This window comes from Mchenga conophoros, linkage group LG7 (genome assembly GCF_057382185.1).
Source record: "Mchenga conophoros isolate Kocher_MC1m ecotype Shallow Benthic linkage group LG7, M_conophoros_male_GT1.1, whole genome shotgun sequence".
Taxonomy (NCBI): Eukaryota; Metazoa; Chordata; class Actinopteri; order Cichliformes; family Cichlidae; genus Mchenga; species Mchenga conophoros.
Genome location: NC_140532.1, coordinates 38,378,278 through 38,391,137, shown reverse-complemented (window position 1 = coordinate 38,391,137; position 12,860 = coordinate 38,378,278). Strand labels below are relative to the sequence as shown.

The 12,860-nt window shown below is 40.0% G+C and overlaps 1 protein-coding gene across 1 annotated transcript in view; it reads left to right on the top strand.

The window, feature by feature from the left end:
• The first annotated feature begins 7,134 nt into the window (after nucleotides 1-7,134).
• Nucleotides 7,135-12,860, top strand: part of cntfr (ciliary neurotrophic factor receptor) — a 251,646-nt gene continuing 245,920 nt past the window's right edge. Inside the window, exon 1 of the mRNA XM_085279172.1 lies at nucleotides 7,135-7,464. The gene's annotated coding sequence lies outside the window, so the exon portion shown is untranslated. The remainder of the gene's footprint in view (nucleotides 7,465-12,860) is intronic.

Sequence of the window (12,860 nt, the reverse complement as noted above, 5' to 3'; positions counted from 1 at the left end):
GTTCTATTATACCAGATATGATGGAAACTAATGTCCCTTCTCTATCATAAAGGCGTTCCTTGCAGAGTTGCTAAAATGAGAGCCTTATGGGACAAAATGCAAGGAGACAGATTGCTTGCTTCATGGAAAACCACTGATCACTCTTACTAGATAGATAGATAGATAGATAGATAGATAGATAGATAGATAGATAGATAGATAGACTGTATCTACTCTGTATATATTATATATCCTTTTCACTGGATTGTGTCAGTGGTCTAACTTAAGTCGATAAGAAGATGTGGACAGATATTTAACACTGTGACACCAGCATAGCCTGCAGTGATATCATTGCTAAAGAGTTCTGATTTTGGGAAAGCAAACAATCCAACAGGCAACTCGAACCATACGCTGCATGGCAAACAATGACATTTTGTGGTCATCTTATCAGAGCAAATAAATATTGGCTTAGCACTGATGGAGGATTGTTGGCCAGATGCTGCTTCTGATTCCAGGAATCAAGTGCTGCAGGGCCCAAAGGCATATTGTTGCTGTTCCGCCAATAAGGAGGAATCCATCTCCCTGACCTCAACTAACTGATAAACACTGAATATTAATCATTCAATTTCTTGCTTTTTCTCTCATACAAACACATACTCACACCATCATCAATATATCTTCCTGTCTCACCAAAGAAAATCCTACTGCACCTGTACACTCAGCCTAATCTTTGTACATGTTTTTTGTATCACACGCAGTCATAAAAGTAAGGTACATAAACAATCCCTGCACATTCTTGAGTAAGAACAAGATACTGAAACAAAACATGGGATTTTCTTTCTTTCTTTCAAGAAGTAACATTTATTTGAAGATGTCTTATATTACATGCTGACTTTGCCAGCCACAAAGTCCTATTACATGATTCAAGCTAGTTCAAAAACCATATTAAATTGCTAATGTGATTCCTAGCCATGACAAACAAGGAACACAATAAAAGCAGTAGATATGACCACATTAAGTTACACAGACAGAGCTTCAGGCTTGCTCTGGTACCAGTTCATTAATGTGCTGCTCAGGCTAAGTAAAAAGGATTTTTGGTTTACCTACACTGTTGTCACTGTACCAATGGGGGAGGCAGGCATCAGTTTCCTTAGTTTAAAAGCACTAATAATTGATGGTATACCACCAGGTCAGCTCCAAGCACCAGATAGACAGTTATCAATTTGTGTAGAAAATCCATGGTTAACATTTAAATTTGTTGCTAGATCCACGGTAAAAAATTTAAATATCAGTCTCATAAGCTGGTTGTTATTTGTGTTTTCTGTGTGGCTGCATTTTTCCTCTGATTCATGTGCCACTTCCTGTGTGTGCGTGTGTGTGTGTGTGTGTGTTAAGCTATTAGTGAATAATAGGGATGGGTATCGTTTAGGTTTTATCCGATACCGGTGCCAAATCGGTACTTTTGAAACGGTGCCGGTGCTCAAACGGTGCTCAAACCGGTGCTTAAAGAATGGAGAACACAAAATTGGTCCAAAAACCTCTCATGTTCAGCTGGTTTTTTGTAAAAAGATAACAATGTTAGCCTTTTCTGCAGCTATGGGGCATATATGGTATCACTCTTGGCTGGAAGCAGTGCTTAAACAAGGAAAAAACACAAACTTTGTCCTAAACCTCTCATGTTTAACTGTTTTCCACTTTTTCTTTTAGCCTTTTTGGCCAGGGTGAAGGGAGTATCTGCCATCAAACAAGAAGACAGCCGCATGTAACTATGATGATGTTTGCTAGTTCACCTTACCTGCACTAATGTAATAACGTGGTTAGCCTACTCAACGTAAATTACACACGAACAACATCAAGCTACTCACGCAGAGAAGAACGGCTGCTGCTGCCATCATAATCCGTCATCATCCTGCAACACTGGCAGGGCTAGGGGCCAGGACTCTATTCTTCGTGTTTTTGGGGATGTTGCTAACTCCGGGTCTGATAACAGGCACCACACCCACAGTAGATGCGCTCGGTGTGAGGTCTCACAGCAAGCTACTGTATCAAATATGGCGCATTTCTCAGCTTTTAAAAAAAAAAACGCTATGCGTCGCCAGGTGTTTCATCGGATTCTTGGTGTTACCTCCTTTGACAGTATCACAGTATCAGCTTAAAGCACTTGTTGCAGGCTGCTGAGTTTGCATATTTTGCTGTGAAGTACAGCCAGATTTTGACCGCTTCGCCTTGGACATTTTTAATCTGTAGCTCTGCTCTAACAGAACGTACGTACCTGGACCCGCCTACTATCCTCGGAAACGTAAAATGATTGGCTAGAAGTGTATCACAGCTCAGGAAAAAAAAAGCACCGAAATAAAGCACCGAAATGTGCGCTGCTTTTCGGTCTGGTTACTACCGTTTATGTCAGAACCGGTGCCATCATGGCACCGGACACCGGTACCCATCCCTAGTGAATAATTGTCTAGCAAGAAGAGAAGTCATTTTTAAGGGTTTTTTTTTTTTATTTAAATTAAATTGTTGTTTAATACCAACTTCCTGCCATCAGAACGTCCTGAGCTAACATAATACCCTATAATACCACACTATCCACATTATTAAGAAACAAATTCATATTACATTTGTGCATTCTGTCACATGGATGTATAGTTTCATTCATTCCTATTCTAAATCAGGTGCAAGCCAAACCAGTTAAAAACAAACAAACAAACAAAAAGCAGTAAACCAAACCAGTAAATAGCATTCTTTAAGGTATTCTTTAAGAAATGTAAACCAGAGGTTTTAAGAACTTCTGGTTTACATTTGGACTTGTGCTAGCAGTCGATTTGTAGGACTACACTTTTGTGCAGGTTTCTGCCATATTCTTCCTTCAAACAAAAACCTTTTAATAGGAATATTTTTAGGTAATTATTTCCATGTATTTTTTTACGCACATTCACAGTGCTTTCATTAACATGATAATATTCAATGAGATACCGAGCCCGAGGCAGAGTTTGGCATCTGCTGAGAATTAAAGCGTTACAAAGAAATGACTGAATCCGTTTTGCTTAAAACATTCATTTTACTTTGTTATCTCTGGGTAGGATTAGTGCATGGAAGAGAATAAACTCATGACCTGTATTTCACGTTATTGAATTTCAGAGGGAAAATTTCTTCATAATAGTCCCAGGGACATTATTCAGCATACTCTGTGAATAAGAATTATCCATTTAATTTTGGTATAAACCTTTTATAGTGACATTTGTGGAAAAAGGGTAAGATTAGCATTCAGCTGAAATCTATCATTTTTGACAAAGAAGGGATGGGTATGCTTTATTCTGCTTAACATTGTTTGGAAGTTACTAGATGATCACATGTCAAGTAGTCAATTAGTATTCTATAGTATTAGTGTTGGTGGGGAGGATGTCCTTATTGATCACTGGACCTGACCAAATAGTTTTCCTATTGTTTGTAATGATCCTGTTGAGGTTCCTTTGACTTCTTTTTAGGTCGAAGTGGACCCTAACAGGCTTGTGGACATGGAAACTAATCTGGGCCTAAAACATCACTCGCACAGGCCTAGAGACCAGTCTGTGACCATCTGGCAACGACAGGTACTAGAGAAAGTTGGTAGCCAGCTGTTACTGGAAGATGCTAGCAGTCACTATGAAATTAATTGGCTAAGCCCCATTCACTCATGCCTAGAGACAAGTCATTGACACTCTTGTAAACACCAGTCACAAGCAGCTTGTTGTAGAGTTGTTAATGGTGAAATGGTAGAGACATAGAACTCTAATGAACCAGCATACTGAGACATTTTAAACAATGTCATGCTCCCAACTTGTGGGAACAGTTTGGGGATGGCCCCTTCCTGTTCCAACATGACTGTGCACCAGTACACAAAGAAAGACCCATAAGGACATGGGTGAGTGAGTTTGGTGTGGAATAACTTGACTGACCTGCAAAGAGTCCTTACATCAACCCAATAGAACACCTCTGGGATGAATGAGAACAGAGACAGTTAGCCAAGGCCTTCTAGCCCAGCATCAGTGTCTGACCTAACAAATGTACTTCTAGAAGAAGTGTCAAAAATTCTCAACTAAACAAAAGTTAACTTACTTTTTCTGCTAGGTTTATATATGGGTCTGTTTCCTTAAGGTTCAAACATAGCACAGAGAAAAGAAAAGAAATAAAAGAAATAAAAGAAGAAGATGGTTACTGTCAAAGGTGGGAGACTAGTGGGCATATTTCGTCCCTGTAAGTAGTCAGGAGGTTGATGATCCATACCTTATCTTGACTTTAACCAAATAAATTCTGACTGTGATTTTCCACGGGAAATGTGGAAAGTAACATTTAACCTGATTTGCAGTCCCAAATATAACACAAGTGTGGCTGATATTTAGAAATGTGCCTGCAGAGACTATCTGGCCTAGTTGCTCTAAATGGACCCTGACATTGGAAACTTTTATTTGATTCCTTGCATCAGTCTTTGAATCACAGAGTGGAGCTGTGAATGCATCCAATATTGAGTATGAGTTAAAGCATTTGTCTGTCAGGTGAAGCTTATCATGATATGTTGATGTTCACTGTTGAAATCAGACACTCCATGGGCTTTTCCTCTAGGCAAAATTGTGTTGGGGATCAAAAGAACAGAAGTCACACATAAGAGTAATTCAACTTAAGTATGAATGTTTTTACTTCTTATCCATTTCTTTATTTTTCCCATCACCCTGTTCAGTCTTTATATACAACTATAGAAACTTTTCATTCACAAAATTGAAATCCGAATTACTTTTTGTTACCTAACTTTGAACACGACTGATTGACATTTAGTAGATAAGTAAACAAAGTCATCCAGTTGCATTATTCCAAGGAAAAGCTTGGTGAAGCATTTCTGAAAGTATAGATGCTGGGAATTGGGATGTAGACCCCCTAGTCAATCCTTATTTCCACTTCAAGTACCAGCTGCAAAGCATCTGACAACCAAAGTCGAAAGAACTATCTTCAGCGACAAAAAGAACAAAGAGTTCAGCAGCAGATGGTGTGGACCCCAGAGACGTATGGCCTCCAGAAAGGCCCAATTTTTTTAATGCCATCAAGTCAATCTGAGATTATATGAAGAGACAAAAGCAAATGAAACAGTCTAACACCACAGAAGAATGAAGTTACCCTTAATGGCACCTCTATGCACAGATTTTATTTGTTTGTTTGTTTGTTTTTTTTAATTTTGTTTACAGCCAGGGAAGTTTGTTGTTTTTGCTGCTGAAATGCAAAATGTAATATTTGAGGGTGGCAATACCTGCAGAGATTTATAATAAATCATTTCTATTAAACAACAAAAAAGTCTTTGGAAAGAAGATTGTCTTCATCTTTTTAAAGTGAGCATCAGATATGAAGCTCTTGTTACATATAATGAATTGCACACAGAGATTACCATTAGTAAAACCAGTCCATGTAGTACTGTAGACCAGCGGTCCCCAACCCCCGGGCCTCGGACCGGTCCAGTACCGGGCCGCGAGAGTTGAGGCTCAGGTGTGAAATGTATGGTTTTCAGGGTTTTTATCGGTTTTTAGCGTTATTTTGTTATCATTTTTATCATTAACTTGGTGGGTCTTTTCATGTGAGTTATGAATAAATCTTCTTTTTTTCGGTACCGGTACTAGTTTTATTTTGTTGTATTTAACAAAATACAACAAATACGTGACACCTTAAAGGCCAGTCCGTGAAAATATTGTCGGGCATTAACCGGTCCGTGGCGCAAAAAAGGTTGGGGACCGCTGCTGTAGACATCTGGTACTGTTTGGTGGATATTTAATACTGTAGCACCAATGTTGAAGTCTACTTTCCAATGTCTTACAGCTTCCAGAGCTATTCATTTCTTCCTTTCTATATGTTGCTGCTTCTTTCATAGATCCCATCCCATTATATTATCACCTGTTTACTCACTTGTACGTGTTTGTTTAATTTCAGTCACAGTTCATTTATTTCATAAGATGCACAAATTGTCAGTTGCTGGTTGTTGAACTAAAAATGGCCACCTGAATTATTCGAACATATCCCCCACACCCTATTATGGGGTCACGGTTCAATACAATTTTGAGTGATTAGAAAAATAAATAAATTGATATAATAATTAAATTTATCTTCAAAAGCATAATTTTTAAAAAATGTCAAAAATAAGGCTTTGGATGATCATAGGGCATTCAACTGTTTAGCCAGATTTTTAAAAAATATTTTAAAGTAGTTAATATTGAGCTTCTAGCTACAGTGTTTCCCCCCCTGTTTGTTTGTTTTTGTATCTGTTTATAAATATATTTGTTTCCAGTGTGAAGTTTAGCATTTGTCCCTAGAAATAATTAGGGATTGGCTAACTTTTGGAGCCCACTTACAGTAACCATTTAGGGAGCTGTTTTTGATACTTCCACATTGGTTTCATTTTTCAGCCTGGAACATTGCTCCTTGTGGAATCACAGAAAAGATTTATTTCAGTCAAAGGTTCTCAAGAACAGAAGTTTGCCACTTGAAGTCGAACATTAAAGATAAATCCTTTCAGGAACTCACTGGATATCTGGTGGTATATCTGCAGTCTGAATACTGTACTACCTGCATTTTTAAAGAGAATAATCTATCGCCTTCCAAAGTCATACCGTCACATGAAAGGTTTAAACTTTTAAAGTTATATTTGGCTTTTTGAGAATGCACTTCTTCGTAGCTACTATATTTCACTCAAAGCACTTCATCTGTTGTGTTTTCCATCGTTGTTCCTTAAGGTGTAGTAGCTGTGGTGCAGTTGAATCAGCTTCAGAACAGAAGGTCAGCTTTAAAAGGTTTCCATTACTGAAAAGGTCAGTGCTTCCAGGTGTGAAGAAACCACCAAGACTTCAGGAAAAGAAAAGTTAGAGTCACTTGGAAAAACAACTATATAGCTATATATATGTATATATATTTATATATAATATGTGAAATTAAAAAAGAAAATAGTGTATGGAAATGTTTGTCCAAAGTGCATCAAAACAATATTCATACGTATTTGATACACATATGTATGGACATATATATCTGTGTCTGTGTGGGCGTGCACATGCTGTGTGTGAGGGCTTTTCCCAACATTACCCTGAGTGGTGGCTAGGGGGTGCACTGTGGACACGGTGTGTGTATGGGCAGAGGGAGCGAGAGAGAGAGAGAGAGCGTGTGTATCTCAGTAATGTATTCCTGCCTGTGCCTGGGCTGGTCACATGGGGAGAGCAGCCTGTTTAAAACAGCCTCGGCTCGCTCAGTCAGAGCAGTGCGAGACACAGAGACAGACGCACCCGTTCTCTCTCGTCCTCTCTTCACGCACGCGCGCGCGCGCACACACACATGCTCACGCACGCAGACGGCAACTTTCCTCTAGTGGACTGACACCACACACTCGCCAGGATAGACACACTCCCCTTACTACAGTGGAGAAGAGGATAACGATTGACAGCTCTGAAAAAAAAGAAATACAGAAAAAGAAAAAGGTTCCCAGTGAGTAACCAATTTTGATTGTCATATGTTATTCACATTTGCGGACTTTGCTCTTCTTCAGCGTTGTCTGACCGGGATGTGACAGTGACTGTGAAAGGGAGAGGGACTTGATAGAAGGTGCTTTGAGGGGGGGCAAGTAAATAAATAAGAACGGAAGAGCAGCCAGAAACGACAGAAGAGAGATGTGGTTCTAGTGCAACACTGGAATACCTCTCCATCAATCTCTCCCTCTGTCTGTGGGATCTAATGCTGTTAATTAGCAGCATGCACTTGGAATGAGAGGAATGCCATTGCGCGGAGCTGGAGTGGGGTTTGTTTCGGACTCTTGCGCTCTGTGTGTGTGTGAGTGTGTGTGTGTCATTTCTTTCTTTTTATTTCTTGCATGCCAGCTGCATTGTGATGGTCAGTCTACTGATGTTGAGCAGATTCTCTGCGACACACGCTGCTCTGGCTATGATTAATAGAAACCTATTGATATGCAGATGGAAGTAGATAGACCTGTCACTGCACTCCAGTGATATGAGTGATGTGTTGGGAGAAAGGGGACTGTTTTAAAGCCTCCCCTTCTTCGTATCGCCTCTGTCCCACTCTCTTTGTATCCCTCTGTCCCTCTCTGTCCTACTGCCCCCCCTCCATCTTTCATCCTCCCTTCTCACTTCCCTCCCGCTCATTTCTGTTGCAGCCGCTGATATTTCTTTGACACGCTCTCCCTGTTCACTGTCTTTTTCTGTCTCTGTTATTTCATTAACTTTTTCCTGTGTACACAGCTCCCTTGATTCATCTGTGTCGCTTCAGTTCTAAAAGGTCTTTCATTCAGCTCCTTGCTTTCTGTCTCATTTCTCTCCCCCACGCTGGTATATGCTGGCATACTTAGTAGACTCCTTAGTTGCGTAGAAAGAGAGAGGATCGCAGAGTTGTGAGGAGGGAAAGAGGGGAGGGAAAGTGAGAAGAAAGACAGAGGAATGAAGGCGAAAGTAGAAGGGGGGGCATTGAAAAGGCTGACACTGGCTTGGACAATTAGCCCAGGGAGTCTGTCCTGGGGTGCTATTCTGAGAGGGGCTTTGGCCCCTGAGCCCTGGGTGCTGGGTCACGGGATGCCTTGACCCTTCCAGTCGACAGCTAGGCATGGGAGCCATTATCACAACCTGATTGATTAGCACTGAGCGGAAATCCCTTTTCTCTTCACTCCTTGGGAGCAAAAGACCGAAGGTTTTTGTTCTTTTGCTGCTGCTGGTTTAGTATCTGCCTGTCTGAATGTTGAAAGCTCTGGCTTTTCTTTTTTTTTTTAAACTGCTGTCAGTTATGGAGGTCTGGTCTCTATGTATCGTCTGTCATTGGGCTTGTCTTCCTGCCTTTCTTTTTTCCTCTTCCACAACGTGTGTGTTTGTTTGTGAGTGTCAGTGTGCAGAAGTGGGTACGAAATATTTTTTTAATGACAAAAGAGACACACTTTGTTGAGGTGGCTTCTATATGCCATCTTCTCTGTACCAATTATGCTACCTCAGGAATTAATTCAAACCTTCCTTAACTTGTATGAGCTGTACACCTGAAATTGTTAGCAATATATTTAGGAGGCTGCCTGTATGGGGGGAAAAGGATGGCATGCAAGAGATAAAAAAGAGATGTGAAAGAAAATATGACAGAAGACAAAAGTGATGGGGGGGACATACGTGGGCAGTTTGGGAAAAATGAGTTCTTCCTAGAATGTTTGAGTGCATTTCTCTTTTATCCTGTCATCATTTCCATCTCATTTCTTTGTTTTGATCTTCCCGGTCCCATCTCTAACTAACTTTTGCTAGTTTTGCTCCCCCCCCAATACCCCCTTTCTCAGACTGGGAGTTTAGTGGGGTGTTTAGCCCAGCTCACGGCTGATCAAAGCAGTATGTGTCTGACTGGGCTTAGCCCAGGCACTCCTAATGGAGCGCCGTTTTCATGCCTTGTTGGTGGTGGAGTAGGAGGGAGTGATAGGAGGTGGAGGGGGAATAGGAGGGTGTGCAAATAGAAAGGCTGATAGGGAAAAAAAATCAAGCAAGGAAAAGATAGGTAGATAGAGAGTGGGTCTAAATCAGAACAACCGTGAGAATGTGCTTCTGGTAGGAGGTGCTGTGGAGATGTCACTATGAGTTGGGTCACCCTTTCTTTGCAAAATCAATGATGAGCGGATAACAAGGATACCACAGTTCCTCAAATAACAGCAACAGCCAATGGCAGCTCTCCACAGGCTGTTCAGAAAGCCACATTTACAAACTATTTTGACGATCAGAGGAACATTACATTCTCTGGAAAGTCAGGGGCATGAGATGATCAACTAACACTTAATAACATGCTATTTATCATTAATGCTGACTGTATATTAGCAGAATGTGAAAAACTGGTCTTACCTTTTGATACTCCAAGAGATACTCCAAAAGTATGCTTTTTTAGTTTCAAGTTTCTAAAACTTTTCACCATGCCATTAAAATCGAATTGTTAGCTTAATATATGTTAGCCTAACTCTTGACAGCAAAGACAGAGCCAAGATACATGGGTTCTCATTGTGAGTGTTTTAGCAGCTGCTTGCTGATTTTGAGAATTTGCTTGGTTTTGCTATGTTTTTTTTTTTCTTTCAAGAATTCAGTAAGAAGTAAAATTGCAGTTTGCATAACCAGGTTTTGTGTATATTTGCCCTTGTTTCAAAGGGTGGTGACCACAATGTGGGCAGGGACATCACTGAATCTAAATAACAGAAGAATCTCTAAACTTATTTAACTGAAAATGATAGAATTTTAAAAACTAACAGAATATATAATAAAACTTACGGGTGCAGCACCCTCAGCACCCGTACTTCTGGCATTGTAAATAAGAACGTTAGTGCCAAGCAGGCGAATGATATTGATTACCAAATAAAATAGACAAAAAGAAAAGCAAAGAATAAATGAAAGAGCCTTGCTGTCAACAACACAAAATGAAGTCATATGACAGAAAGCGGTAAAAAGAACCCAACCATATCTTTCCAATAAGCCTCTTTCCAGTCTTTAGTGGAAGGACCTATCACCAATGGGGCATACAGTTTAGGCCAGCACAGAATAGCTCCCACACATGGTTTGGTTTTAGGCTGGAAGCAACACCAGACAGGAAAAGGTCTATGTGTGCATCAACTTTTGAGTGTGTTTGTGCATATTTCTGTGTTTGTGTGTGTGAAAGAGAGAGGGAGAGAGCTATAGATAAGAAGAAGAGAAAAAGAGATGAAGAACTGGTTGTGTGTGCCTGAGTGCATAGTAAGCATCTGTGTGTCCGTCTCTATATGCCTGTATGCCAAGCACTAAACAGCCATGCTACACATAAACTGTATATTGATTTTTAATAGACTGTAAAAACCTGTCTAGACATTCGGACATTGATTCTGAAATTGGAAGTTTTACTACTTCTGTCTCTATTAAGACATTTTTGGTGGAGGAATGGAATTTCTGAGCAGCAGAGGGGGAAAGCCTCTTTTATAACCTTGGAAAATAAGACAGAAAATGTTGCTTACATCTTACTGAGAAGTCCGTAGTGACCGACAAGAACACCGTGGTGTAATTTTAAAGTTGTTAAACTGAAAGGTTTAAATGTGTTTCTGTAATTATCACCTACAAGTGTGATTTACACACTTCTCAAACTGTCTTCCTCCCTTCACCACCCCGCCCCCCACCCAGCTCATCACCTCCCAAGTCCAGGTTTCTTCTGCAATCTATTCTTTTTTGTTTTGTTTTCGTTGCTCACACTCCCCTTTTATAGCGCCATTGTTCTCTTTTTTTTTTTGCTCCCCGCCTCTCCTGTCCAATCCCCACTTTGCAATGTCGATGTTTATATTTAACACAAAAGAAAGGTAAGATAAAACTAGGATAATATTTCCCCTAACATACTTACTGCCTGGATAAACATCCTCCGACAGATGTCCAAGCATGGGTCTGATCAGAGGAGGGCATGGGGGCCGTAATTCTCAGTGCTGTAATGTACACAAAGGCTACAAATTGGAAGCTGGTGTGGAGAGGGTTGGACGGAGAGCTGGGGAGGTACGGAGAGACAAAGACTTTCCTCATCATAAAAATCAAACATATTTCAAAAGAGGAAAAAAAACTTACTGTCCATTGTTAAAACAACTGTTGCTTTATATTTATGGTTGTTTGGCTGTTGTGCAATTAGTTAACCGAAGGATCATAATGTGCACCTGGTTCTTCTCTGGTGAGAAATCTGTTTGAAGATGTGAGATCAGCTTCAGTATGTGCAGTGTCATAATCACAAATCCATAATTGATAATTATCAAATTAATAGCGCAGAATTGGGTACTCCAAGAAGTAGTTTAAACATATTTACAATGAAAATTGTGCCCGTTGCTCATCTCACTTTCAGGATCAGAATTAATTAGCATACCATACAACTGTTATTTTTGAGCTTTCTCCACTAACAAAAATATCTGATCTAAATCTTTTAGTTTTCAATATTTAGATCTTCATCTGCTTGTGTAAATATAACACAAAATGATGGCGATAATTGCAATTAATAAGGGATTTGAAAGGATTTAGATTTAATAAGTGGATTTAATGCTGGATTCAGATTTGATGAAATGCTCTCAAGCACTAACCCAACAATGGAACTATAGTAGAATGGACAGCGAGAAATAAATATGAGGTTTTGGTAAGCATATTTGTGTGTACATGTACGCATCACAGACATTTTATACGCCGCTGTGAAACAAATGCAGGCGAGAGCTTTGAATGCAACAAGCCTCCCAACAGCCACACATTAAAAAGTCAGCGTTCTCTCTGGCAATGCACAGCTCCCACGCTTTTTCTGTCTACCCTCTCTCTCTTTAGTTAGATGTGCCACTTGCTGTGTGCTTTTATCTAACTGCACCTAAGGGTGTGAAAACATGACAAGATTTTGTTAAGATTTGGCCCCAATTAAGCCGCCTCACATGCATTTCAGAGATCTACATTTTACGACTGTTTCCTCTCTACACCCTGTGCACAAAGATCTGGCTCAGAGGGAGAGTCGGTGTGTAATTATTTTGGTAATCTGAAAAAGCTCCTGTACTTTCTTTGTACACTTTTAAAGTGTCAAGAACATGCAGATATTAAGCCTTTCTCTAATGCCATAAAAGACTGAATCAGGACCTTCAATTCTGAAAAAAAAGGTTGAATGTTTATTTAAAAGAAAGCCTTTTTTGTATGGGGTTGTGATAGCAAGCGCACAAACAGACAGACAAACTTTAAGTCTTTTTGCATGTGGCCCGGCATTTTTCTAAGCTTGAGCTTTTCAATGTTGGCTTTTTGTTCTATTTGTCAAGTTGCTTGTTTCTCTGTCTTTGAGAAACAGCCTTTTTATCTGTCAAGTTTTGTGTGTGCTAGTGGGTCAGTGTGTGTCACACTGTGCAT